Source organism: Canis aureus, chromosome 14 (assembly GCF_053574225.1).
Source record: "Canis aureus isolate CA01 chromosome 14, VMU_Caureus_v.1.0, whole genome shotgun sequence".
Classification (NCBI taxonomy): Eukaryota; Metazoa; Chordata; class Mammalia; order Carnivora; family Canidae; genus Canis; species Canis aureus.
Window position 1 is genome coordinate 51,001,441 of NC_135624.1, and position 24,578 is coordinate 51,026,018.

A 24,578-nucleotide genomic window follows, 5' to 3' on the forward strand; every position below is an offset into this window, starting at 1 on the left:
GTAGAACATCTGTCATTTTATAAGTAGTTCTACCTTCTGCTCACCTGTCTCTCCATAACTGGGAATGAGATTCATGTTCGGTTCTAGGGCTTGGGTACATATGGAGGGTGCTGAGTTTGGGGGGAAAAGATCGAGGTCTAGTAATTTGGATTCAGGTGCAAGATTAGAACTGGTCCAATAGTAAGTCTGACTTGATGCTGAGTGAATGAGTATAAGTCACTGCCTTTAATAACTTCCTTTCCACCTGTGCACTTGGTCAAAGACCCTATAAGCAGCTGTGTCTACGATTCCACAGCTCAGGGACTTCCTTCAGGTTCCACCTCCCATTCTTTACTTTGAACCCCATTGTTTTGGTCTGGTTTCCCTGGTTCCTTCCTGTTTCCTTGAATCTGGATTTCCCCTCTTTGCCTATTCCCTTTAGGTTGATAACTGGGTTGCCTGGCTTGCTTCACTCCACTTTGGACCTGCAAAAATAAGCTCTACAGCCTGTGGCCAGTCCTTTCTACCCTTCCCCATACCAAGCCAGAATCATTCCAGCTAGACTGGGAGTCTTTGTTCAGTGGCCTGACCCTTGCTTGTCTGAGAAGAGAGACTGGAAACTGAATTCTCTTGAATAGAGCTTCTGGAGTCCATTTAGTCTAAGGTAAAGATTAAATATAGGATGGGTCAGGAACTCAGTGACATATACTAATTGAGCACTTCTTATAAGCCAGGTACTACTCTAGATGCTGGAGATATATCAGGGAACAAAACAAAGTCTCTGATTTCATGGAGTTTGTAATAGAGGGTGGAAAGGACAGAAATATAAGCAACTAGACAAAATAATTATAACTACAAGTCAAGTTAGGCTTGTGCTATAACGAAAATAAAGCAGGGTGGTATAGACAGATTCTAGGGTAGTCAGGGAAGACCTCTTGAGGAGAGATATGGGTGACAAGGAAAGATATGATATGAGGAGACATGTGAGCGACAAGACCTCTTGAGGAGAGATATGAGAAACTGGCATCAGGAAGATTTGAGGAAAAGGGTTTTGAAGGAGAGAAAGAAACAGATATAAAGTCCCTGGGGCAGGAATGAGCTTGGCATCTTCCAGAGATGGAAAAAAGACCAGCGGGGCTGGAGTCCAGACACAAAGCTATAATCAACAAATAAATGATTTGCTTTAAACATGAAAGGGGGCTCAAAAAGTCAGCTTAAGAATGTGCCAATTTTTCTTCACAATTCACCCAGGATTGCAACATAAATGTGATGCATACTTGTATATGTTTGTGTGGGCACAAATCTTATTGGCAGCTCTAGTAAATAAATGTAGGACCAGTTGGGGTCTCCTTGACGCCTATCACAACTGTGAACACAGCCTCTGATAACACTGTTTTGTCACTTTTCACTCCCACCAGCAATGAAGACAGATAAATGGCTTCCTGACAAATGGCCCCACTCTCCAAGGCCCAGGGCTCTGAAGGAAGGAGACTTGCAGGAGACATGAGCCTTGGAACATTTCTCAGGGTGGACTCTTTGAAGGGTTCATGGCCATGAGCCCTCTGAGCCTGCGCCAGAAGGAGCCACTGCATTATTTCTTCTGAAAAATTAGATTTTGCTTGCAGCTCATTAAAATTTCAAAAGGCTTATGGAATGGATTCCAGACTAACTATGTACTGTTGTGATTTGCAACAGAAAATACCTGCTCATAGAAATAATAGGGATCTAAAATGAAAAATACTTTATGTTTTGCCTATGTCTAGCCACAGGGCCCTAGAGAAGGTAAAAATACATCATTTCTGGGGGGTGGATTTCCACCTAAGTCATATGCTTCCGAGGGAAAACAGCTGTAGAGGATTGAATAATGTCCCCCCAAAATTTGTGTGCATCCAGAACTTTAGAATGTGACCCTATTTGGAAATAGAGTCTTTGCCGATATAATTACTCAAGATGAGGTCATACTGGATCAGGATGGGTTCTCAATCCAATGACTGGTGTCTTTATAAGAGAAAAGAGAAGAGATTCAGACACAGACACAGATGCACAGGGAAGGAAGCCACGTGAAGATGGAAGAAAGGATCAGAATGATGTAGCTACAAAGCAAGGAAAGTGAAGGACTGTTGGGAATCATCGGAAGCTAGAAGAAGCAAGAAAAGATTCTTTCCTAGAGCCTTCAGAGGGACTGCAGTCCTGCCAACACCTTGATTTCACACTTCTAGCCTCCAGAACTGTAAGTGAATAAATTTCTATGATTTCAAGCCACCCAGTTTGTAGTGATTTGTTACTGTGCTGCCAGGAAGCTGAAACAACAGCCATGGGTGCCTTTGCTCTGGCACCAGGAGAGAGAAAATCTCCCAGGTGATGAGAATCAACTGTACCTACATCAGCAAAGAAGAAAACTGAGTGGTTATTTGAGCAGTTATTTGAGGAATTTGTTCAATGACAGCCTGGGGATAGGGACTTGGGTTATATGGGGTTAAAGTTGGGGCTTTGCAATCAGAATGTCCATGTTGGGTCTTCACTCTGTCATTGACCTTGTACAGGTTACTAACCTCTAAGCCTCAGCTTTTCCTAGATAGAATGGGGACTTGCCTCTCAAAGCAACTGAGATTCAGGAGGAAAAACCTCTGTGAAGAGCTTAGCAAGTGCCTCTCCCATAGTAAGCCCCCAGTGAAGGGTGGTTATATTATTACGCCTCCTCCGTTTTCAGAAATGCTTCCTACCTCTGGAGGAAGGAATGAGTGGTTATATTCAAATGTGCTTTCTATCGTCAGCTACCATTCAGCACGATTAGTCTATAAACCAAAAGCAATTCTGAATGAGACAGCCTTGTTCAGCAGCAAGTTCAGCCCCCAAAAAAACATATTTTTAAACAATTTCTTGCCAGTCCCAAGATATAAATTCCCCCCCGCAAAAAAAAATGTGTTTTAAGGACCATGGTATCTTCAACAACAATATTTATTGGGAGTTCATCCTATGCCAGGCACTTCCCAAATGTTTTTCAGTCAGACCTACAACTCTGCAAACTAGGCTCTATAATCCTGTCTTACCGATGAGGAAGCTGAAGCTCAGAGAAGCTTCTGACTGAGGATTCCAGACTGCAAATGAAAGTTGAGCATGACAACAGTGTTGGGGAAAGGAATGAGGGAGGCAAGGATGTTGTCACAGATACTTTCTAGAAGGTAGAAGAAAAGTGACTGGAGGGCTGGGACCAGGCATCAGGAGGCCTGCCCTAGTTCTAGTCTGGGCTGCACCATCACCCGGCTGAGTGAAGTGCTGTTTCTCTCTGGGCCTCAGTATCCTTCTGTGAAGTGAGGAATGTGGTCTAGGTGATCTCTAACAGTGTTTTCAGCTATTAATCAAAATTAAAACAATTTTAATTCAAACGTATAAAGTCAAAATGTTATGATACGCAGCGTCATGAATTTTAGTGAATCTTTGTCAGCAATGTGAGGTGGAAAGAGCTCTGAAGATGCTGAGGTTGAAAATTTCCAAACAAATTCATAATATTGACAATACGGCATTGTAATTTTGGTTTTGATTATGCTGATCCAACTCCTTTATTTCTATAGTTAGCACGTATCAAAACAAAAGCGGGGGCATTTTTCACTAAAATCATATTTTTTTTCTTTTTATGTAGGAAAGTCTGAGTAATAGCAAAATAAAAATAATAATGTTTCATATTTAAATAGTATCTTTGATCTGAAGTCTTCCTGTGTAGTATTTTTATAAGACATGCGTGTTATTATTTTTGTTTTGGTAGGTCACATTAAAGTGCTAGGATGTCTAGACCCCTGGTATTACAAGAGCTCTTCAAAGTAAAACAATGGCATCTCATAATAAACTCAGCCTTTTGCTTCAATTGTACCTTACATCCAGGAAGTGCTGCAACTTTTAGTTTTAAAAATTGCCATTTCATCACTCTCTAGGTAGAATAAATTTTAATGGTAGTTTTAAAAATTGCCATTTCATCACTCTCTAGGTAGAAGAAATTTTAATGGTAGTTTTAAAAATTGCCATTGCCATGCACGCTCTAGGTAGAAAACTAGAAACAAGAAAGATTCTAGAGAATTCAGATACATGTGACATTTATCAGTAATGGTAGCAAGCATTTATTAGGTGTCTACACTGTCCCAGGCATCATTCTAAGCACCTTACAAGTGTTAACTCATTTAAACCTCACAACCCTAGGAGGTTCATGTGACATCTTCTTTTACAGATAAGGATACTGAGGCACAGAGAAGGGAGTAACAGGGCTGAAGGGCTGGCTGCTAGTCACTCACAAAACTGGGACTCAGCTCCGGCATCTGGCTCCAGAGCCCATAGTCATCGCCTCCTTCCACCCTCTTGGAAGGATACTGAGGCTCATGGAAGTTTAGTGACTTGAACACCTGCCCCTATCATATACTCACTACCCTATGGTGACAATCCATCAGCTTGTCTCTCTGAGAGGAACGAAATAGCTCTCTATCAATATCGTTGACTGGTTCCATGAACTTGCATCGTTCTTCATCTTTAGTGAGTCCCAAGCTGAAGACTCCACTAGACCACATTAACCTCCTGCATCCTGTAGTAAACGCTTCAGCTGTCAGATACTTGATCCACATGTCTTATTAAAATATACAGCAAAAAAAAAAAGAGCAAAGTTCATGCTAGTCTTTATTTCTGAGAACACTGACTTTCACATCAAATATTTCATCTCTTTCCACTATATAATCCAATCACTTCCAAAACCCTATGATTACTTTCATTGTATATTCATGCATTGCAAGAAATTTAAAAAAAAAAAAAAACTACCTGAGGAAACCTTCACTATTGGGTCAGATCCACTCTGAAACGTTTATTGCTGTTTTTTATTCCTTGGAATTACTCTAGGCCACAGTGGTTAAAATTGCTATCATCTGTGAAACATTTTAAATCCCTCGACTCAGAAGCACACTGGTCAAACTTGATTTTTAGTGAGTTATTTTACCAGACATTACCGTCCTCCTACAATGTCAACTCTCACTCAGGGGAAACAGACTTCTACTCTCCCCCCCAGGGGAAGGTAGAGCGACCTCTGAAGCTGATAAAACTGCAACTAAGGAGCAATGATAATGACTGTTCCAGAATCACTCTTCATAAAACTTGTACACACAGAGTTTAGCAGGAAAGCAAGCTTCTGGATTATTTAACTTTATAAAATTTATTTATAAAGTCAGAAGTGTTCCAGAATCACTCTTCATAAAACTTGTACACACAGAGTTTAGCAGGAAAGCAAGCTTCTGGATTATTTAACTTTATAAAATTTATTTGATCTTTTCTTTCTTTATTCCATGTCTTGCTCTACAACAGACCATAGCTCATATTTTTTTAAGGTATGCTGCTTAACAATTTTTATCTTCCAAAGCGACAGATTCATTCTATAGCTAGCTAAAGGCAATGTTTTCCTCATATTCCTGGCTTCTCTCCATTTTTTGTATCAGGTAAGACCTTAGATCCAAAATAACATAAATGTTCCTTCCAACAAAACCCCTCTCCTACTACCTCTAGCCAATTTCCTAGGAACCTCTTTAAAGGAGTCCAGAAATCAAATTCAGAACTATCTCACATCACCACACATACACACACACATACACACACACCACACAAAACAAAACAAAAAAAAAAGAGGGTTATTTAGTGTATGGAAATTGGCTTTATCTTTCATGCATTTGCTTCTTTTATTTAAGGAATCCTTACGGCCTACCATCTCCCCATCTGCCAAAAAGGGCTGACATCAGTTTGAAGCAATCAAAGTTATCAAGGGATGTGAGGGAAGGAGGGCATGACAGTGGTGGGGGTGGGGGTGACACACAGATTCGCAGAGCCGGGCCATGTCATAAGCATTCTTTCCAGAGGAAACCAGGCCAAAAGGCTGATAAACCCCAATCTCTTTTCACAGCTTGCCTTTGGAGCCCCTTAATGCAACTCCCTCATTTGTTCATCAGCACTTTATGAGAAAATAAACAAAAACATGGTCTGTTTCCTCATTGTCAGCACATCAGAACACTTCCTGCTCAGAAAGGCCACTATCCCACTCTAAGAGTCAGGGGTCCTCTCTCTATTTTGCCTCAACTTTTTAAGTTCATTTGCTAAGCTGAATTCCAAGGCCCTAATCAAATCTGAAAGTCCACCCACCCACCCAAACTCTGGATGGGTTAGATGTCCTAGACTCCAATTCTCTGCAGAGCAGGAGGCTCCTCTAGAAAGACCAGGAGTGAGTTACACTGAAGCCATGGGGGTCACTTCCTTTTTCTCCATTCTTATGTTACTTTAAAAAAATGTTTTCAAGAGGCCGAGGAAAAGGAGAAACACTTAAAATAATCAGCTATTCACCAAATTGCCAGTTTTATAAGGTAACACAAATTTGCTAATTGTTGTAACATTTTCAAATCAATAAATCTTTCCAGATTTTTCACTAAACCCAACTGGAAGAAAAAGGAGAAGGAAGAGGAAAAAAAGGAGGAGGAGGAGGAGGAGGAGGAGGAGGAGGAGGAGGAGGAGAAAGAGAAGAAGAAGAAGAAGAAGAAGAAGAAGAAGAAGAAGAAGAAGAAGAAGAAAGAAGAAGAAGAAGAAGAAGAAGAAGAAGAAGAAGAAGAAGAAGAAGAAGAAGGAGGAGGAGGAGGAGGAGGAGGAGAAAAGAAGAAGAAGAAAGGAAGAAGAAGAAGAAGAAGAAGAAGAAGAAGAAGAAGAAGAAGAAGAAGAAGAAAAAGAAGAAGGAGGAGGAGAAGGAGAAGAAGGAGGAGGAGAAAAGAAGAAGAAGAAAGGAAGAAGAAGAAGAAGAAGAAGAAGAAGAAGAAGAAGAAGAAGAAAAAGAGTAGTAGGAGGAGGAGGGGAGGGGGAGGAGGGGAAGGAGGAGGAGGGGAAGAGGAGGAGGAGGAGGAGAAGAAGAAGGGAAGAGGGGAAGAGGAGGGGGAGGAAGAGGAAGAAAAGGAAGGAAGGAATAGTCATAGCAAATGTAAGAGGTGGAGGAGAAGGAGGAGGAGGGGGAGGAGGAAGGAATAGTCATAGGAAATGTAAGAGCTGGAGGGTCATGACTCCTATGTTTAAATTGCCAACTGGCTCACCAGTGCCCCATGATAAACCAAGCATTGCTATCTCCCTTCTTGAGAAGATGTGAATGTTGAAGAGGGACCCAGTAGACACAGTCTAGCTAGAGAGTGCATAGTCAAGATTTTGGATGGATGTTGGAATGTTTCAACAACTCAGAAGTACAGTGGACTCCCATCATGCCAACTTCTAGGAGTCTGGTATTTAAAATACATGAATCCTGGGCACCTGGGTGGCTCAGTCAGTTAAGCATCTGCCTTCAGCTCAGATCATGATCTCAGGGGTCCTGGGATCCAGCCCCGAGTCAGGCTCCCTGTTCAGCAGCGAATCTGCTTCTCCTTCTCCCTCTCCCCTCCCCCCTGCTCGTGCTGTAGCTCAAATAAATAAATGAAATCTTATAAAAGCACAAACACACAAATAGTATGGAACTGCAGTTAAAGGCATAGGCTCGGAAGCCTGACTTGGGTTTAGAGCGTAACCCCAACACATGCTATATCTGAGAACTTAAACAAGTTCCTTAAACTCTCTAAGCCTCCAGATCTGCTTCAGAGGATGGTTATGACAGTTAAGTGCATGGAATGAGCAGAGGTCTGTGCCTTTGAGCTCAGGAAATGTTAGCTGTTAAATCTCGGATGACATTAGGAGATTCCAACATTTCTTACACTGTGCAGATTATGAGCATAATCCTAAGGGGCTGTTTTTTATTTTAAAAATAAAAATAAAATAAAATTTAAATTAAAAAAAATTTAAAAGAGAAAGTATACACACCATGGAAACCTACTTGACCATATTTGTTGAGGAGTAGAGTTCAGTATAAGTTGCCTCTGTCTCAGACCCCCTATGCAATAGTGTCTCTATTACAATGAAACAAAGCCCTTATTTAGAAACAAAGCAACTCCTGGCATGAGCCTAGGGCTCTAACATACTTTGGAACCAAAATCCTAGGGAAATGAGTGAACATTGCCACCAACTGCGTAACCATGTGATTTTGGGCAAGGCCCTTATCCTGCCATCGGTCTCATTAAAAAAAAAAAAAAAAAGGAGAAGAAGAAGAGGAGTTGTGCAACAGATATCAGAGATATTTAAATGCCATTCACCCTAACATTCTATGATTCTATTTAATGCCAAGAACAGTCTGAAGTAGAATAAAACCAGATAATGAAAGCAATAGCCCCCAAGCTGACACAGTCTAGGTTAGACAATATAATACTGGATCACTTAGACTCCTATGAATATGCTATTGTTGAAAGTCTTTTAGTCTTGTCTCCCCAACTACATGAGCATCTCTTTGAAGACAAAGATCATGCATCATTCCTCTCCTCTTTGTCCTCTGCCCAGCACTGAACACCTAGTAGCCATCAGGAATGTGCATGAGTAGAGTCTAATTCCATAAGCCATGCACATTCATCCGTATTATGATTTTATAGTCATGCTGGGCAGACTATAAGTGGATCAATCACAGCAAATTAACCCAAAATAGGCATCAATGAGAAAAGCCGGGCATGTGACTCTATAAAGCATAGTTCTATCCTTTTATTCATTCACAAAAATTTAGTTAATAACTAAGATGTGCCAGACACTGTGCCAGATGTTAGGGGTGCTCTACTCCACCATTACAACCCGGGAGGTCTTCACTTGGGTAATGTATAAGTCACAAATGTGTACCAACAGAGCATAACTGGAAACCAAACTGGGTTAGCCACCCTTTTTTTAAATCTCCAAGCCATGCCTCCCCTTGCAGATGAAGGGGCTTCACAGTTCACCTCTGGAGTTTTACTAGTATTTTATCAAGTCAGCAGGTATGGTGTTATTCGTCTTTTTAAAAAATGCATTTATAGAGTTTTGTCCCATCTGAAACCTAGTATTTATCAACAATATTTTGACCTCTCTTAAAACAGAACTATTATACTGTGGACTGGTGACTCCTATTCCCAGAAGCCTTGCGAACTTAACGTTTCCTGCTGCTGTGTTTCTGGTCTTAAGTATGTCAGCAAAATACTCCACGGTCTGTAGATTATCTGTAAACCAACTGACAAGCATCCACAGCAGACCATGCGCAGACGTTTCTTTGCCCCTATCACGGTTCTCAGATGATGTTGTGAAAAGTAAAAGTTCATCAGATGCTGGCGGGGTTCAGGGTAGACCCGCACTGTGAATTCCTAAGGCTGAAAGGCCGTTTGCAATTCATCACTCCTCCAGCTTATCAGCCACAGAGTGACTTTCCTCCATTTAAATAGCAGCCTGCTTCCCTCCTATGGCTCCATCCCAGTTGCCAAGGTTCTCTAAATGCTAATCAGGAGATAGAGAACATTCTGTGATCTTGTAAAGTGCTCACCCAGCAATTTGGTAAAAACAGAGTGTAAACATCATGCCTGGATACCTGCATTTGTTGGTCAAGGATCAATGCAGAAATGACCACCACAGAGGTTGTGCCTGCCACCACAAAGGAAAATGGAATATTCAGATGTTTTTCTAGAAATTTCAGATGTCTTCAAAATAATAATAATAATAATAATAAAGCTAGTTCACTTATATCATTGGTTATTTGTGCAAAAAAAAATGGAGGAGAGAATTGAAATTATAAAGCTCACAGATCTAAAGCCCATATGTAGAGACATAACCCGATTCTATGAAAAATATTTGAGATAGGAATATATAAACATTTCCAAACAATGTGAATAATGGCATCTGGGTGCTTAGTTAGCAAGTAAGAGAATCAACAATATTAGACTTGACAGTCTTTTTTAGAAAGTTGCTGTGGTTTCATGGATAGAAAAATCAACTTGGAATTGAGTGGCCTTTCTTTAATTCAATAAGTGTTTACAGAGGGCCTTCCCAGCTTCACCACAAATACAATGAGTGAACATCATAAAGCCATACCTCATCCCTACAGTTTACTTTGTCAAGTCTTCCACGAATAGGTCCAGGTCCAGTGGGTTTTTCAAGGCTCCCAGTCATCAGTAGTACTTATAAGAAATATACGAGATAATTAACCACCAGATTACTTAACTTGAAGCTACTACAGAATTTCATGTGATGACTTTTAAAGAATCACCTGCTAATTTTAGATATACCCAGATTGTTACAGGATCTCAGAGCTAGAAGCATCCTCAGGAGGTCACATAATGGAAGAAAATTTGGCAAAGATCCATATATAAGTAAATCCATCTAGATAGAACAATTCATGTTCAGCGTTAATCAAGTAGGGGATCTTAAAGGACCTGACTGTGCAGAAATCAACATAAGATGGCTCCCAGAGGGAAACAACAAAGATAAGATGTTGAGCCAGGATTACAAAATCAAAGTTAACCTCAAAACCATCGGAGAAATGTATCCCCTTGAGATGCTGGTAATTTCAGTCCAGCATAACTTCTTTTGAATTTTTATTCATTAATGTCAAGCCTGGTTTTAATATTAATTGCTAAGGGTCAAGTTCAGATGCAAAAAAGCATAGGCAGGCAAGTAGATACAACCTGACGTGTTTATCTTTTCAGCGCACACTTTCTGCTGCAGGCGTGTGCCAGATGTAGCAGCAGCTGTAGGAAGTTGTTTATCTACCCTATTGACCTTTGTGAAGTGTTAGGAGATGGTAAAAATCATGTTTTTAAATTATAGGCGTCTCCTTTCAAACTAGCATCTTCTTAGTATCAGTCAAAACACATCAATAAAGACCTAAGAAGGTCAAGAAGATATGATTGTGTCCCAATGATATCTGTAAAAACATAGTTTTATGGTTATTTACGATGCCACAAGGGTTCCCTGCTTATTTCCAAATTCACTTCATCCATTCAGCATGCAGTAAATATTTATTGCAGTTCTACTGTGTGCAAGGCACAATTAAAATGTGCAAATCAGATGAATACTAATACCTGTAACACATGTGTCTTGCCTGAATTTTTACACACGTCAGTTGTGCTTTGCAAATTTACCCTTTAAATTTTTCAAGTCTACTAATAGTCTCAGGGTGAGAGATGGTTCAAAATTTTGAGACACACTTATTAAGAAACATTATGGTGGGGAGGGGGCAGTTCACAGACAAATGTAAAAATTCCAGAGGCAAATGTCACATCCTTCTTGCAGAGAAGAGAGCTTTGACCAAGATTTAGAGCCACACAACTTCTGTGTTGATGGGTCATCACTCAGGTCTATAGGGATTACACTAAATGCAAGTGGGACTGATCTATCAATCCCTCATGAGAAATTATCACTCATGAGAAATAATAACAATGTCATTAGCTAAGTTTCCAAAACAACTCAGTTCCTGCTTGAAAGTCAATCCTTCAGAAGCATGCTAAGACTTGCTTTTGTTATGACATTTGGATTAAGTCACCAGGTTCATTTGGTCTTTCTCTGTCAACGTCAATGTCCTCTGGGGAAACCAGTGTGGTGATATCAAAAAAACAAAGAGAAACAAGTCAGGGTCTCCAAAGAGAAAGGCACAAACAGTAATTATTTTTAAGATGCTCGGTTTCTCATTTTGGTCTAGGAAAATTCAGAAAACACTATCTTTCTTTCCCCAAAATTCAGCTCACAACCAAAATCAGAATGTATTCTCAGACACTTTGAATCATTTTTATGAATTTACTAAAATTCTCCTAACCTGATAAAATAGGTATAAACTTGGACATTCACACTCAGCTATATTTAGACACATTGACTATGTGTATATGATTCAGTTATACAGGCATAGATGGACTCTAAGTAAAATGACTGAAACAAAATTTTATTTCTCTTTGAGATGTATGTTCATTCATTGTGTGCATTCACGTGTGTACACATAAGTGTGCGTACATGCTTACATAGGTATGTTTGCTGGGAATACACGGATTGATAGATGTTGCCCTTGCCTTCCAGGAGCTCTTAATCTAGTAGTTGCATTTAGAGCCATTCGCTTGGCAAGATTTTCTCTGGCAATCTTTGTTTATAGAGTAAAAGGAGGCCATTTGTGCACTGTGCAGTGATAATGGTATAAGATTTTGAATTTTCAGCTTCCATAACTGGCTCTCTTGTTTTCCCTTCAGTATGTAACCTGAAATTAGCCTTCACACCCTTGGAACCTCCACTTTTCACTATCATATCAACTTGCCTTAGAGAGATGACATCAGTCGTTCAAAACAACAATCTCTGGGCATTCTGTGGCAACAACAACCTGTTCGACTGATTTTCCAGTCATACAAATTGCATATACTCAGGCTGAAGGAATGACTGTGGCAAGACTAAAAGAAACATGAAAATAATTCTGAAAATATTCTCAGATGCCAAAAAACGAGACAATCATTCAATCATTCAATAAATATGACCTAGATATCTGCTTGGTGCTAGCTGTTATGACAGAAAATTACTTCCAAATGTCCTCCTCACTCACTTTAGAGCCATAGTGAATCATGATGACCAAGTCTTGGCCATGGTCAGAAAAAAAAACAGCCCAAATCCCCTGCCTAAGACTTTTTTGCAAAGATTCCTGTGAGAATGTGTTGACGGGGAGGAGGGAGGGAATTGAGTGCTACTGAAGGCAAAAATATGTGTATTATTGGAAAGATATATGGACTATTCATATGGTGTTATATACATAAATATAAAGTGATTTTAGAAAAAAAAAAGCATGAATGGTCCCCATAACACCAAAAGCATAGCCAACAATAACAACAAAAATAGATAAACTGGGCTGCATTAAAATTGAAAACATCTGTGCCAAAGGAGATAATCAACAGAGCAAAAAGGCAAGTTGCGGACTAGAAGGAAATATTTGCAAATCATATATCTGATAAGAGGTTAATATCCAGGATATATACATAAAGAAATCATATAACTCAACAACGACAAAAACAATTTAAAAATGGGCCAAGAACTCAAGTGGACATTTCTCCAAAGAAAACATACAAATGGCCAATAAGTACATGAAAAGATGTTCAACATCACTAATCATTAGAGTAATGTAAGTAAAAAAGCTACCATTTTATACCCACTAGGATGACCACTATCAAACAAGCAGAAAATAACAAAGGTTGGCAAGGATGTGTAGAAACTGGAAATTCTGTGCACTGTTAGTGGGAATGTAAGGTGGAATATCCACTATTGAAAACAGTATGGTAGCTTCTCAAAAAAATTAAACATAGAACTACCATATGATCCAGCAATTCCACTTCTGGATGTAGATCAATAAGAATTAAGAGTAGGGCTCAGAGATATTTGCACATATATGATTATAGCATTATTATTCACAATAGCCAAGAGGTGGAAGCCACTTAAATGTCTATTGATAGATGAATGGATAAATAAATGTGGTAATATGTACAATGGGATATTATCTAGCCTTAGAAAGGAAGGAAATTCTGATACATCCTATAACATGGATGAACCTTGAGGACATTGTGCCAAGTGAAATAAAACCAGGCACAAAAGACAAATAGTATATGATTCCACTTATGTGAGGTATCTAGAGTAGCCAAACTTGTAGAGACAGAAAGTAGAATGGTGGTTCCTAGGAGAAACAAACTAGGAATCATTGTTTAATGGATATAAAGTTCATTTTTTGAAAGATGAAGAGTTCTGGAAATCTGTTTCACAACAATGTGAGTATACTTAAGACTACTGAACTGTGCACTTAAAAATGGCTGAGATTTTAAGTTTTATATTATATCTATTTTACAATTAAAAATAATAAGGATAAGTAAATGGTCCCAATGCAATTTTAGAAAGTTGATTTCTTTAAACAAATACTGTTCTCAATGTTTTTAAAAATCTACAATATTTCATCTGGAGTCAGACAAAGGGCCATCACCACAAAGGTATATAGACTTTAAAATCTGAGACAAGGTCAGCAAGACTTTCTCCTTTTAATTGATAACAGCAAGAAAAACACACAACAGAAGGGATGACTTTAAGACTTTGGGAACAATTGGTAATTGTATTAGTCAAAGTTCATCAATGAAACAGAACCAATAGGATATATGTAGAGACAGATTTATTTCAAGGAATTGGTTCCCATGAGCATAGGGGCTGGCATGTCTAAAATCTATAGGGCAAAGTGAAGACTGGAAATTCATGCAGGAGTTGATGTTGCAGTCTTGAGTCCAAATGCTAGAAACATAGGCAGGATTTCCATGTTGCAGTCTAGAGGCAGAATTCTTTCCCATTCAGGGACCTCAGTCTATGCTGCTGAGGCCTTCAAATGATTAGCTGAGGCCCACCCACCTAATGGAGAGTAATCTGCTTTATTCAAAGTCTACTTGTATAATATGTTAATCTCATTAAACAATACCTTCAAAGCAGGATCATCGATTGGTATTTGAGAAAAAAATTGGTACCACAGCCTAGCTAAATTGACATAAAATGAACCATCACAATAATGATACAAATTTCCTTTTAAACTATTTGTATTTGTAGAAGTGAATTTCTAATCCAAATAGTCATCTTAGGAAGTTATAAATTTATTCTACTGCTGCTTTCTTTGTTCTCTTTAGGAAAGTCTCTTTTTGTGCCAGTCACAGAACCAGTCTTAAACTAAAAAAAAAAAAAAAAAAAAAAAAAAAAAAAAAAAAAAAAAAATTAATACCTTGGATAATAGCCAAAATGCTATAATTGGGTTTATTTAGTCAACTCATTAAAATAACTTTGTTCCAAAGACTTTAGGCCCATTTTTAAAAATAAAATTCACTTTCAAAGTTAAAAATTTACCACCTTTGATACTGGCACAAAAATTAGACACATAGAACTGAAAGCTCAGAAATAAACCCATAATTATATGGCCAATTAATCTACAACAAAAGAGGCAATAATATACAATGGAAAAGAGTCTCTTCAACAAATGATGTCAGGCAAACTGGACAGCTACATGCAAAAGAATGAAACTGGACCACTTTCTTACAGCATACAGAAAAATGAACTCAAAATGGATTAAAGACCTAAATGTGAGACCTGAAACCATAAAAATCCTAGAAGGGAGCACAGGCAGTAATTTCTCTGACATCAGCCATAGAAACATTTTTCTAGATACGTCTTCTGAAGGGAAACAAAAGCAAAAATAAATCATTGGGACTACATCAAAATAAAAAGTTTCTTCACAGCAAAGGAAACAAGCCTCAAAACAAAAGGACAACCTATTCAATGGGAAAAGATGTTTGCCAATGACATATCCAATAAGAGGTTAATATTCAAAATAGATAAAGAACGTATACAATGGAACACACACAAAAAAATGATCCAATTTAAAACTTTGCAGAAGATATGAACAGGTATTTCTCCAAAGAAGACATACAGATGGCTAACAGACATATGAAAAGATGCCAACATCACTAACCAGCAAGGAAATACAAATCAAAACCACAATGAGATATTACCTCACATCTGTCAGAATGGCTAAAATAAAAAACTCAAGAAATAACAGGTGTGTTGGCAAGAATGTGGAGAAAAAGGAGCCTGTGTGCTTTGGTGGGAATGCAAACTGGCTATAGCTACTGTGGAAAACAGTATGAAGGTTCCTCAAAAAAATTAAAAATAGAATTGCCGTATGATCTAGTAATTTCACTAGTGGGTATTTACCTCAAAGAACACAAAACGCTAATTGGAAAAGGTACATGCATCCCTAAGTTTATCAATGTTTTATTTATAATAGCCAAAATACGAAATCAGCCCAACTGTCCATCAATAAATAAATGGACAAAGATGTGGTATATACATGCATTGGAATATTACTCAGCCATAAAAAAGAATGAGATCTTGCCATTTGCAACAACATGTATTGATCTAGAGGGCTTATTGCTAAGTAAAATAAGTCAGAGAAAGACAAATACCATACAATTTCACTCATATGTGGAATATAAGAAACAAAGATTTTCTTAAAAAGAGACAAATAAGAAAACGGACTTTTACATATAGAGAAAAAATTGGCAGTTACAAGAGGGAATGGGTGAAATAAATGAAGGGGATTAAGAATACACTTAGAAGAGCACTGAGTAATGTACAGAATTGTTGAATCACTATATTGTACACTTGAAACTAATATAATACAATTTGTTAATTATACTTGAAATGAATACACACATGCATAAATATATACACACACAAACACTAAAAACAAAAAAAAAATTACTACCTTTGAGAATCTTTAAAACATGTGTCACCAACACCATTGCACAGGTGGTATTTCAAAAACGGATTCAAATATCAGTATTACCGGATTTCACATAGTACTCCCAAAGGTAAAAATCTTTCAGGAATTGTCCTCTCTCTTCTATATGAATACACAGTGGCCATTAATAGTTAAATTTTTGAGCTAAGTTGTTAACTATGAAGTTACAGAATTGGGAATTGTGATGTGAAGGAATATTATAATGACAAATATAAAAGATCCCAGTCACATTGTTGATGATAAGGAAAAGATAGCTACAAGAATCTGATTAAATATAGTATTAAAATAAATGAATAAATAAATTACAGTATTAAACTGGTTGGAATACTGTGCAGCTGTCTATAATGTTACAGGCAGGGACAGGAAATGCACAGTTTTCAGGCAGTGAAACTCCTAAAATTTGTATGCAACATTTTGTGTGCGTGTTCACTTTTCTAAGGCAAGAGAGCATAACTTTGATACATGTTATAATCCAAAAATAGTTAGGAAACCACATAGCAGAAGAATATTTAATGCAATGGAAAAATGTTCAAGTTATATTGCTGAGTAAAAAGACAAGACATAAGATAAAATGGATGGTACAGTGTATTTAAAATATTTTTATGTATGCTTAGTAAATAATGATGGAAAAAGTACACACCAAAATATTAGCAGGAAAAACCTGTGAGTAATGAGATTGTAAGTAGTTTTTTGTTGTCTTATTTTGCTTTGTTGTTAGCTTATCTGTACTTTGTTTTCTACAATATGTCCTGCTTTTACAGAGAAGAAAAAATAATAAAACTTTAAGTTGAAAATGGCACGCAAAAGAATGATTTGTCTCTTTGTCATCAACACAATTCAGGCTACATGAGTTCTGGTGCTAGTCAACTGATCTCTGTATTAATAATATCTATAATAGCAATTATAAGGGTAATAATAAGGACCATATAACAACCTATGCAAATGGTCCCTCTATTAATTGACTGGGCCTCATATGTGTCTTATCATAAATCAGTTAGCTGGAATTTGGGTTTAGAAATTAGTTTAGTGTGAATGTAGATGACATGAATCAATCTCCCTTGGTTAGTTCATCCATGACTGGGAAGAAAATCAAATTTCTCACTTTGCAAATTTAAAAATCCGTATGATTGTATCTTCATTAATTTATCATGATCCCTCAAACTTGACAAAGACATGAGATTACTACATAAAATAATAGCAGTCTCGGGGGATCCCTGGGTGGCTCAGCGGTTTAGCACCTGCCTTCGGGGCAGGGCGCGATCCTGGAGTCCCGGGATCGAGTCCCACGTCGGGCTCCCGGCATGGAGCCTGCTTCTCCCTCCTCCTGTGTCTCTGCCTCTCTCTCTCTCTCTCTATGTCTATCATAAATAAATAAATAAATCTTTAAAAAAAAATAGCAGTCTCCTCCCCCAAAAAACTAGATTCATGGATAGATTGTCTCCATTGTTAAAGTGTTTGTCTTCTTCTTATAGCTTTTCCTTAAAATATTGGTATTATCACATACTGCTGGAAAATATTAGCAGCTGACAAAATGAATGATAAAATAGCAAACAAATATTAATAAACAATTAATTCAATAGCTCATTGTTATTTTTTCACAGACAATAGTGTTTTCGATTCTGCATAATCTGGGGCCTACAGGAAATAGGACCTCCAGGAAGCAGAATTAGAAATATAATAAATGGATGTACTGGGGGAAATGCTTATGAAGGACAAAAGGGAGAAGGAGCAAGAGAAGGTTCAGGTCAAGAGAAACTCCAGACCATGTTTCTGATCTGACACCTACAACAGGAGAGAGGGAAAGAAGAAGGGCTCAGTAGCAAGAGCCTCAGACTTCAGTGACCTCTGTGAAAATCTCAGCCAGACTCTCAAGGAAGCTCAGAGTGAAGAGTGCCCACTGAGAAGTTCCACATTGAAACAGAAATAGCCCACCTCTAATACCTCCATCATGGCCAGTCATTAGCTGGGAGCAGTCTGGGGAGGACTTGGCTTTGGCATGAGTACTGGAGCTGATCACAAATATGCAACAGCTTATGGTTCACTGCTTTCTTCACAGCAGGTCCTGTCTTGAAGGGAGATCTGAGTGACATACCTGGATGACTGTCACAAGTTAATTTTTTTATTTCTTACATGTAGATTTATTTTTTGCTATTAAAATTGTTCTTAGTTCCTACATTGGAATTAACCATACCATTCTTTCCCCCATGTTCCAAAAAGAGCATAGTGTTCCTAATTGCAGTCTACAAAGACTATGATTTCCAGGTGTTCCCATTTTAACAATTTTGAGACCCATTTCTGCTTTGAAGTCAGAAGATTTGGACACCTTCATCATTTTCTACTTGCATTGCCTTGAGCAAGACACCTGACCTTGCTGAACCTCAATTTTCTTATCTGTAAACTGAGAATATCCATGCCTTACCCTTACCCCCAAAGGATTGTCTTAAAGATTAAATACAATATGTATGTGAAAATCTCTGGCATAGAAAAGGCACCTGATAACAGGTACTATTGCATCTAGCTTATCAACATTACCTTACTTTACCTGGACAAGTTATCTAATTCATAAGCCTCAATTTCCTCATCTATAAAACAGAGTAATGTGACTCCCTGCAGCACTGGGCTATTTAAATAATTAAATGAAATAATATAAACAGAGCATTTATCCTCATATCTGACATGCCATAAGTCCTCAATGAATGCTACTGATTCAAACTATTTGCTATAACACATTCATTCATTTTAATTTTGAGGTTAGGACAAATTTGATTTATTATCTATTCTATGGCAATCTTAGTCTCATAAGAACTAATAATATCTCAATTGTTATTATTCTCAAATTGACATCTCCTTTGAAGTAAGTACACACAAATGCCAGTATTTGCCAAAGATCACCCAGTACTGTACAATAATAACTATTTAAGATAACTATTTTTAAATTTTTTTTTTAATTTATGATAGTCACAGAGAGAGAGAGAGAGAGAGAGAGAGAGTCAGAGACATAGGCAGAGGGAGAAGCAGGCTCCACGCACCGGGAGCCCGATGCGGGATCGAGTCTCCAGGATCGCGCCCCGGGCCAAAGGCAGGCGCTAAACCGCTGCGCCACCCAGGGATCCCTAAGATAACTATTAATAACTAGTTAACTGGGATCCCTGGGTGGCTCAGCGGTTTGGCGCCTGCCTTTGGCCCGGGGCGCGATCCTGGAGACCCGGAATCGAATCCCGCATCGGGCTCCCGGTGCATGGAGCCTGCTTCTCCCTCTGCCTGTGTCTCTGCCTCTCTCTCTCTCTCTCTGTGTGTGTGTGTGACTATCATAAATAAATAAAAATTTAAAAAAAATAACTAGTTAACTATTTCTGCTAGGTATTTTTTCAGTTTCAAAGCTTTAGCTGGACATTTAAAGTGTAAATTGAATTCATCTTTCCATCTTCTGTTCATCCACCAATTTTGCCCCTGATAGTTTATCACTTGAAACTTCATAGAGTTAGGGGCAAGGAAATATTGAGGGGGGGATGGTTTAAAATAAGGAAAGACTATAGAAATATATAATCTATATCCATTCATCTGTCAATGGACATCTGGGCTCTTTCCATATTTTACAATGGAATATTAGACAGCCATCCAAAAAATGAAATCTTGGGATGCATGGGTGGCTCAGCAGTTGAGCATCTGCCTTTGGTTCAGGGTGTGATCCTGGAGTTCCAGGATCGAGTCTCACATCGGGCTCCCTGCATGGAGCCTGCTTCTCCCTCTGCCTGGGTCTCTGCCTCTCTCTGTGTCTCTGATGAATAAATAAATAAAATCTTTTAAAAACTGAAATCTTATCATTTGCAATGATGTGGATGCAACTAGAGGGTATTATGCTAAGTGAAATAAGTCAATCAGAGAAAGACAAATATATGATTTCAATCATATGTGGAATTTAAGAAACAAAGCAGATGATCATAGAGGAAGGGAGAGAAAAATAAGATGAAACCAGAGAGGGAGACAAACCATAAGACATTCTTAACTGTAGGAAACAACTGAGGGTTGTGGGAGGGGAGGCGAGTGGAGGGAAGGGGTAACTGGGTTATGGGCATTAAGGAGGGCATGTGATGTAATGAGCACTGGGTGTTATATGCAACTGATGAATCACTAAACTCTACCTCTAAAACTCATAATACACTACATGTTAATCAATTAAATTTAAATTACAAAAAAAGAAATATATATTCTATAATCCCTTGAAAGTAAGACAGGAATGAAACAAGAGATGGCACTGGAAGTTTCCAAAGGCAGAACTACAAACTCTCACCTTGACCACTGAGTATTGGAAAATGAAAGATGGTCATAGATAAGCCAAGCTTTTTTTCTTGTACATTCGCAGATTGACAATTTCAGATTTCACAAGGCTAGTACACCAGACTAGACTAGTCTCTCAACTCTGGGTAGGAAGCCTTTCTTTCAAATAAAAAAAATTAAAAAAAAAAAAGACTATGGCTTTAAGACATTGACTTTAAGCTCTTGGGTAAAATTGTCAAACATGCTTGTTCCTAATAACGGAATCAATTTGATTAAATGTGCATTAAGACCACAAGCTCTTTACTCCTAGAGCCAAAAAACAGTCACCCTTCAGTGAGTAATGATTTTTCCATTCTAATCAACAGAACTTAATTACAGCAACTAACTCAAACATTCAGTCCTTTATTAAATTATTGATTCAAAAATCTATGACTTAAAACCTAGGTTTTCAAGATTTTTATTCAAAATGTATAATTTTCCACCATCACAGATCACCAAAAATTCAAAAGTATAGATCACCTTTGACAAAGATGCAATAGAACTATATTATCTCCAAGCATAGATCATTTTTCATAAACTAAGAGTCAGGACTCAGCTTTCAGTCCAGGCCACAATCCATGAAACTCAGTTTACCTCGTCCCCTCTCACAGATACAAAGGCAACTCGCAAACTAAAAAGAGTAGGTTTTGTCTCTCAGATGTGAAAAGGGAAAAAAGAGAACCAGCTAGAACTGCAGAGACTGACGTAACTTTAAAAACACAAACAAAACTCCTGATAGAAGTCAACTTGATGAGCAGAGGAAGCCACACATGGCTGGAGCAATTGGCAGATGTGTTTCATTTCTTTATTCTATTATCAGGCACTTATTGTGTGCCTACTGTATGCCAAGCTCTCTGGGAGCTGAACAGGATTAAACATCCTGCAATTTCAGGCAGTCCAAGAAACCATCACATAAGCAACCATTACAAGTCTGATTCCTAATAAGTGGTACCCCTCTACGAAAAAGGGATTCTTTCCACTATCAAGTGACTCTGAAAATAGGTCCTCCCTGCCCCTCACCCCAATTTCTCAAGTGATAAAATTTACTTCAAGATTTCTATGGTTTAGGTTTTTTTCAGGTACAAATTAAAGACCTAAACCAGATATTTTTGTATTAAGCTAAAAAACAGGGCAGCCCAGGTGGCTCAGCGGTGTAGCGCTGCCTTCAGCCCAGGGCCTGCTCCTGAAGTCCCGGGATCGAGTCCCACGTCGGGCTCCCGGCATGGAGCCTGCTTCTCCCTCTGCCTATGTCTCTGCCTCTCTCTCTCTCTCTCTGTGTGTCTCTCATGAATAAATAAATAAAATCTTTTAAAAAAAAACTAAATGAAATATAGCAATCTTTCTCCCTTTCTATCTCACTTCTACATGCAGATTTTTAGTTTGCATAAAATTCCCAGCACAAGTCACTTGACCCTCTCTTCTAAATATGCCTTGACTATAAAAAGGGAGAATCCAAATATAGTGAGAGATGGGGTTAGGTATACAGCACACTACTCGGAAAGCTGTTTTAATGCAACTTTGTTATTGAAGCTTGGAATCTAAAATATGGGTATGGGAGGAGATGGGATTCATGGTGGTCATGTTGTACCAAGGTCCCTGTTCACCCTCCCCAGCATTAACATAATCACAGGAGTGGTAAAGCCATAGAAAAATGTTTGCTATTCTGAAAAGCTTCATTCATCCTGGCATTTCAACAAGCCCCAGTATATGTTTGGTTCCATTTTATAAAAACAACATGACGCTTTCAGCCACAAGTCATTAAGAGACCAACGGGAGGACAATGTATGTGTCAATTTTCATTTTCATCTCAATAACCCTCATTTCTGTCATCTTTATTCAGACATCAGTTACCTGCTCAGTTTCTTCTGCCCTTCATGTAAGAAAAGCAATTCCCTGGAGAAGACTGAGGAAAAGCAAAACTGATAGGGTATTTGAAAAAGAGGTTAAAATGAGTGAATTGAAGGTTCATGTCCCCTCCACTCAAAAAACAATCAGGTCAACTCAGAAAGTCGGCCCTTCAGTTGAAATCTGTGGCAGAACAGAACAAGGCAGCTTTGCCACAAAGTTTGCATGACTTGGCTCCCAGGCAATTTCGTAGGTTAGGACCAGTGGGAAAGAGACCAAAACAAAAATAAAGGAAAATGTTAATAAATGATTGTGTTTTAGGAGGAACTTTGTTCAGTTTCATAAAACCATTCATTTCAATAATTATTACCATAGCTAACATTTAGTGCTAGAAAATACCAGGCACCATGTCAAACCCTTTACAAAGACCATATTTAATTCTCACAAAAGTCCTATAATATAGGACTTTTTTTTTCCCAGATGAGCACATTGAGATACACAGAAGTGAAGGAACTTGCACAAAGTCAAGAAACTATTAAGTTCCAGATCCTAACTCAAAAGTACCACTAGTCAACAATAGCCTGGGAATCTGGCCTCTTTCCAGAGGAATTGTTCCAGTTATCTTTTGCTGTGTAACAAACCACCACCACCACCACTTCACCAACTTAGTGACTTAAAACTCTGCTTTGCTCTTCTCTCTCCTGGTTCTGTGGCTTGAGTGACCTCAGTGAGGCAGTTCTTGTTCACATGGTTACAATCCTACGGTGTCTAGGCCAAAAGTTATCTGAAGGCATGAATGGGCTAGGCTGGATGTTCAAGATGGCATGCTTACATGGCTGCCCAGTGATGCTGCCGTCAGGTACAAGCCAGGTGACACATCAACTAGAATGTCAGTACATGGCCATCCATGTAATATGACTTTCTTATGACACAGCCTTGGTTTCTAAGAGGGAGTGTTCTGAGAAAAGAGTGTCCTAAGAGCAAGCACTCCAAGAGACCCAAGCAGGGGTTATAAGGTTTATGACCTAGTCTCAAAAGTCCTGTCATATCACCTCCACCCAAATTCTATTGGTCAATAGTGAGCCCCAGCCACAGCCAGATTCAAGGGAAAGAGACTGTAAAAAAACACAAATTCCAAAAGATGTTGGGTTGAACTCTAGAGACTTACTACTGTAGTCATATTTGTAAAGTACAAATTTTTATGCTCCCTTCTGAGAAGCCAGAGAAGGGAGCTTGACCCCACAAGGCTCTGGGAATGGAGAAATTCTTACAAAGATGTTAAGCTAAGAACATTACTAAGAGGAATATATGAAAACAATGACAAGAAGAGCAAATGCCAGTTACAGACATAAATTTAAATTTAATCATCCTATGTGATCTGTGCAGAAATGACCACTTACTACACACAAATAATGAATTCCTCAGCATCTTCCCCAAAGCACTAAAACATAGCCCTGTGAAGACCCGATATATTTTGTGGAATACATGTGATCTTCTTTTTTTTTACTTATCCTTCCATTTTAGATCTTATTGACTGGAGACATTATGGCATAAGCAGAAAGGTGGTGGTGGGCTCTGGAATCAAACAGGCCTGAATTTAAATTGAGACTCCATCAGTACTCTGAGTCTTTAAGTAAAACCTGAATTTCTCTGACATTGTTTCCTCATCTGAGTAACAAGAATAATAATATCCGCATCTACAACTGAATGTATATAGGTCTCTGTGTGTTATTGATATACATAGTCATTTTATATTCAATTCAACATTCAAATTGAATATATACACATATTTATTTTTTTTAAAGCCCACACTAATAGAAAAAAAAATTAAGTCATGGTCATGCTTCACTTTATAAAGAAGGACACCAAGAAAGAATTAAAGAAATTTGTAAGAACTTCAGCAGATCAGTAGCCCCTAGAGACAGTCATCCCTGGTCCACTTTGCTCTGTAGTGGGGTCTCTGACCAGCCAAACCAGGTCCTGTATCCAGGAATATATATGATCCTAATAATTCCAAATCTATGCAGGAAAACTGAGGGAGGTGGGAATAGAAAGGAGAGAAAAGACATAGCACAAAGATGGTTTTCATTACATAGTACTTGCCTCAAAGAAGATATTAATTCTTGTTGAGTGGACAAGGCATTTAATTGGTTGAGTAGATAAGTGAATGAATAGACAGATAGACAGATGGATGGCCTTTAGTTGCAAATCTTTTTCCTCGTGGTGGCATCAGGAG

At 38.4% G+C, this 24,578-nt stretch overlaps 2 long non-coding RNA genes across 3 annotated transcripts in view; one reads left to right on the forward strand and one right to left on the reverse strand.

Moving 5' to 3' along the window:
* LOC144283657 (uncharacterized) overlaps positions 1 to 24,578 on the reverse strand; it is a 130,321-nt gene that overhangs the window by 62,078 nt on the left and 43,665 nt on the right. The gene's annotated exons all lie outside the window — the stretch shown is intronic.
* Positions 1,748 to 6,817, forward strand: LOC144283655 (uncharacterized). The gene is made up of 2 exons (XR_013352225.1): positions 1,748 to 2,209; positions 6,411 to 6,817. It is a non-coding gene; the product is annotated as an uncharacterized LOC144283655 (long non-coding RNA).